This window comes from Coenobita brevimanus, chromosome 100, assembly GCF_032717465.1.
Source record: "Coenobita brevimanus isolate Jiangsu-jjx chromosome 100, ASM3271746v2, whole genome shotgun sequence".
NCBI lineage: Eukaryota > Metazoa > Arthropoda > Malacostraca > Decapoda > Coenobitidae > Coenobita > Coenobita brevimanus.
Window position 1 is genome coordinate 64,138,027 of NC_137053.1, and position 6,000 is coordinate 64,144,026.

Below are 6,000 nucleotides of genomic sequence, written 5' to 3' on the forward strand. Positions count from 1 at the left end.
GAAGCGTGACAGAATGGATTTTGGATTTATCGAACTTCTCAGAGCCACCAAACTTTCATCAGCTATACCAAACAATGATCAATAAAACAGACCCATCATGTGGTCCTTTCAAACACCTATGAGTCCACTGAGCTGTTTTTTTTACTATACTGAAGAACAGTCGATAAATGAAGCACATTATGTGGCCCTTATGAACTGCTCTCGGTGTGCATATTGACTCAGAACACAGTTGCCAAAGTTGGCTGTGGTTTATGGAGATCTGCTGGTGGGAACACGTGACAAGTTAGGCTATTCTGGGGCTACTTCTGGTAGGCCTGGGCAGGATCAGAGTCTGTGGACACACTGTATCACACCTGACTGGCCTCACACTTGCCCATCTTTCATTGTGGTCAGACAACCACATGTGCATCTCACGTTTCCCTATTTTGCCATGTTTTTTTCCATTGTGATGTGAAAAATGGGCTCTTGCAAGGAATCTCCTTGCACTTCTTCTCCTGAAAAAGTAATGAGGAGGAATCTTTCCACTGCCAAGAAGATGGAGGTGATCAAGGCCCATGAGAAAGGCACAAGCAGAGCCAATCTCATGTGCAAGTATGAACTTCAGATGACCCTTCATTATGCCCTGAAGGCTAAGATAAGACAAAGGAAAAAATAAAGACAATGGAAGGCATGGGGGAGGGGAAGAGTGTACTCAGGACCAGGAAGAGGCTGAACAAGAAGCTGGTTAGGGAAGCCTTCCTGTTGTGACATTAATATAACCGGATGACTCAGCTGTACAGTTATACTAACATCCTTCAGCTTCTTCCCTACCTCTGCAAGGAGGATGGTGGACTACAGGAAATGGCAACTTCTGGCAGCAGTTTGCCAGGCTCACAACCAAATGAGCCTGTGATTGCTACATCAACAACATCAGCAACCACAGTATTGTAAAATACAGTTCTGATGAGGCTACCAAGCATGACTGTGATAAAATATAAATGCAAGGATGACTCAGGACACATTATTAAAGACTCATACTCTTCTTGTAATTATCTTATCTTGCTTCATTTTCCTGTCTGTGGTCAAGAACGAATAAAATACTTGTTAGTCGCCCCTCTTAAAAACTGTGAACAAATTTGTAAGGTATGGTAGCTATACTTTAAGTCCGCAGATTTCCCACCTTTATCAGCTTTTCCTTTTCAGTAAGCGTTTATAGGTCTATATACTGTAACATAAATTAGGCTAACGTGAATGCAAATGTCAGTATGGCATATAGCTACCATAAATACTGGTATTTAACAACTAACTGATGTCTGCAAGCCCATTATCTAAATATGGTACACTAACAGTGAATCTGTATGTGCTGTCTGCTAACAATAACTAAAGGGTACCATATATAGCTCTGCTGAATCTAAGCTCGTATGTGAAACATTTAAGAAGTAATGAGTGCCCTAGCCCCAAGTTTCATCTTCCCCAGTATTATCATCGCAACCAGACTCCAACCAAAAGACAAGGGATGGTAGGATCCACAAACAAGAAAAGAAAATGTGAAACCTCAGGTGAATGCCCAGTGGAATGGGCCGCACAATGGTTCTTGGAATCCTGACTTCACCTCACAGCCCTGACCATCTGCACATACTGGTAATTTCATATTTTTCTTTACAGACATCCTTCACATACCAAGGCCTACACCTGCCAGTCATTCCTCTGACTTTCAAGTTATCAATAGGATGCCAAATCCTTCCTACATACTTTCTTGAAAAATATCTAACCAACTCTATCCCTAGCCAAGTCCTGAGCCTTATCAACTTCCACATTTTGGTTTCTTACACTCATTTACTCCATCCAACCATCATCTTTGCCTACCATTCTTCCCCTCAGGTTTGAACTCACATGATACCTAGCTACCTATTTCACTTCCCCATCTGTGTACTGTCCATATGACTTAACTAAGGAAAATATCTCCTACTTATGTAGCTATTACCCAACTTATAGCAACTAATCCTAGGTGAGAGCTACTGTATTTTCAAAGAGCTTTTCCATAACCATGAATAACATAACCTTTACTACAGCTACCGGCGGGGAGGTTACGAGAATCTCCACGAAGTTTTAAGCTACATTTTTGGTTACTCTAAAGCAAAAAGTCAAGCAAGGACTCTGACTAACATAATGAGGAAAAAAATATGGTAAACTCTCAATTATTAGTCATTACAATATCTGGCCAAACACAATACGCGGCGCTTTTTGCTCGGCTCTATTAAAACAATATCCAGCGGACTCTGACAATATCTGACCCCAAAACAGGAAGCAATTGACAGTCCTATGCATTTCCTGGTGACGAGGCATATCATCCAGCTCTGATGCAGAACCCAATCAGCGTGCCGGAAAACCCAACAACACACCAGCCAATCACAATACTGTACATTGCAGGAGCGACCCACCTGGCACGCCAAACCTACCGTTGCTGTCTCATTTTCCCGTGGATGCCGTATAGTGAGGACATACCTGTAAGCTCTGCTCTTGTGGCTCATACAATAGCTAACCCCTAGTGCTGTGACTGTCTGTGGCCTCTCATGCCTTGTTCGTTGCTATAGTGCTGTGACTAACCTTGTGGCCCTTCAGTGCTTCATGCTCGAATGCTTTGACTACCGTATTTTAAGGATGTATACAAAGCCTGAGGTGGTGGAACTTGAGTAATCTTTGTGGAAGCCATTTGCCACCAGACCGCACAGGATTCAGTGCACTGTACTGCATGGTGCACTACTCTACCCTCCATAAATAGGTGAGTACAGTATGATTATGATTATTCTGTAAAACCTACGGCATGTACCATACTGTAGTACTATACTCTATGTAATGTATCAAGTCAGGTTTGCTGAAGCATCGCATGTTCTGCTCGGGAAAATCTCGACAAGTTTGGCCCAGAACTGTTGGGATTCCTGCCTATGAATCAGGTACTGTACATTTTTACATCAGGAAGAGGGATGCTTGAAGAGTTCAACAAGAAGAGAAAGCATGTGGTGTATTTTGTTTTTCAGTATTGAAGATTTGGCACTGTTGTCCTTTCCTGGAATAATTTACTGGGTGGAATACTTTTGTGGTGGCAACCATTTAAACAGTTCAGTGCTCCACTCAAGAAAATAAGGTACCTGTACAGTCCATACCGTAGAACTGGTTCCGGTACCCTCTCAAAACATGGACAGTTCCCTTAACTTTATGCTTTCAAGACATTTCCCATTATTTTATACATATACTCAGATTTAATGAATGGGTATAATAAATAATGATTTCCACAGGGCACAGCTAGAGCTGAATATCATGACAAAATTCTACTTTATCTGCACCATGTCACACAAGATCACTGTTTAGTTTGTGTACCAATCTTTAAATGCCACTCTTAGTTACAAAACAACTAGCACTGGCAACCCATACTACTAACTCAGACCCTGTCATATTTGTTAATACATGGGTATAGATGTATGAGCAACATGTGTGAATAACACAAGAATGTCTTAAGAGGATGTCTATGACATGAAAACACATGCTTTAAAGGGTGATCATACATTAGAATATTAATAACGGAGTCCAGGGAACTGGGCCAACCTCAACAGAGAAGAGAGAGTAGCATTTTATGTTAAATATTTGAGGAATGAGGTACAATGTAGTGAGATAAGGTCTGTAATTGGATTCAGGGAACCTGTAAATGGAATGTGGTTTGCCAAAGAAACAAGGTACAGTACTAATGAGATACCATAGGACTTTTAAGTGGTACCGGTATCACATCAGTCATCAGTGCCTTGTTTCTTCAGCAAAATTCGTTTCAAGTGTAAGTTCCCTAGAATAAGCAACAGGCATTATCACACTACTCTGTGACTGGCTGACAGCAATGCTGTTGCTTCTCAGCTAAGTTCTGCCCAGTTCCCTGGACTCACGGCCATCTACCCATGCTCAGTCACACTTATATGAGTGGCCTTTTTGACTAGCCCTGCCTAGCATGAACCAACTGCCCAACAGCAGTTATTTTTTTCTTATATTCTAAAGTACGATTCCCCTTTAAATTTATAATATACGGCAAAAGTTTCCTCATAAAAGACATCAAAAGACATTTTGGCCAAAGTCTAGGAGAGCTCCCACTAACAAATGTAGATAATTTTATGACAAGGATATAGATTAATAATTAAACAATTCCTTTAAAACACAAATGCTGCAGAAATACCCTAACATATGATACAAACAACATTAACGTTAGGTTTCTTTACACCTACTGTGGCGTCCTGGGTCAGCAAAGACAATTTGACCCAAAACCCAGTTGTCTTCAAATTGTTGAGGTTGTTAGTTAGACTGACAGACTGACCTTCGGGCTACATCGACCTGGAAACCCAAAACAGTAAGCAGCCATTTGCCATGAACAGTTTTATATAAAAAGTGAGGCTGAATCTCCAAAGTTATATACTAATTTTTGCAACTTTTTAAGCATGTCATTATGATCATTTACTGATTACAGAAAAGCAGTTGTAAATTATATTTAGAGCTCTCCTAGATTTTCACCGACATTTTATGATGGATTATTGGGGGCCAGGGGGAAAGGAACTGCATCGTATTTTGCTGTTAGGAGCACACAAGCAGTTTGCCTAACTCAGAAAAGTACGGTACTCTGGGATGGGAATATGGTTTCATACCGAGTTTCCAATACAGTACTAAGAAAAAATACACCAGATGCTTATGCTTCTCTGCTGACATTGCCTGGCATATCGCTTCCTACCTGGTTTGAATAGTAGCAACCACCAACCAAAGACAAGTGAACATCACAATTTTCAGTACTATATTTAATTTCAGTGCATGTGATTGAAAGTGTTACGAGAAATACTTTGGGATGGTTTGACCTTGTGGAGAGGACAGAGAATGAGAGACTTACTAGAAGAGTGAATGTGAGTGAGGTAGATGAGATGGAGGAATGTAGTGGAGATATATATGAGGATGGAGAAATTGATGAATGGCGGGAGAGGGGGGGGAGAGACAAATTGTAGAGGAGGCGATTTGTGGTCATCCCTCACTAGATTAAGGCATCAGACAATAGATACATTGATAGCATGAAACACATGCTTGTTTAAGCATTCATAATTAATCTTCTACTATTAACTACTACAGGATGGGACTATCACACAAGCCATCAATAATGAAGAATGACAAACGTTGTGGGGTAGATGTGGATGTGGTTGAAAAGATTAGGAGAAATACACTGAGGTGGTTTGGACATGTGGAGAGAATGGAGAATGAAAGACTGACTAAGAGGGTGTATGTAGGAGAGGTGGAGGGAGGGAGAGGGAGCGGTAGACCGAGGATGAGGTGGAGGGATGGAGTTGAGAGGTATATGAGGGAGGGGGGGGGTGAGTTGGGGGGAGGGTAGTCAAATGGTGGGTGACTGACTTGGAGGCGTTTTGTCTGCGGCCACCCTTTGCGGGATTAGGGCGTCGGGCTATAAATAGATAGATAGACAAACCATATACTTATGCCTCTCTGTTTAGAATGCCTGACAAATCACTTCCCGATGCAACCTCAGACCTGCAACCGCTGACCAAAGGACAAGAGAGAAGATAGCCTAAGCACCGCATATTGCTTCTACAGGGTACGGTATCTCTTTTTTTTTTTTTTTTTTTTTTTTTTTTTTTTTTTGTGTCCGACTCTGGGCAAAGGCTTCAGGGCCTATATCTCGGGGGCAGTAGCCTATTCCAAGGCCCAGTAGTCCTCCTACACCTCCACATGTCACCACTTCGGCGCTAACACCCACCGTCCATATTGAATACATGCTAGGGCTGTCTCATATAGGACTGGTGCATTGGTTCACAGGCAAGAATCCCACCAACCCAACCTGAGCTTGCCAGGCTTTACCTTGCCTGAACACGCATTCCTTAGCAATATTACTTTTGTCTCCTAGGCAAACCTGATTCCAAGTATTAGTGTTATATATAGCCCCTTTAGTCACTGCTGTACCATCTACTTGGGGGATTCTGACACACAGTT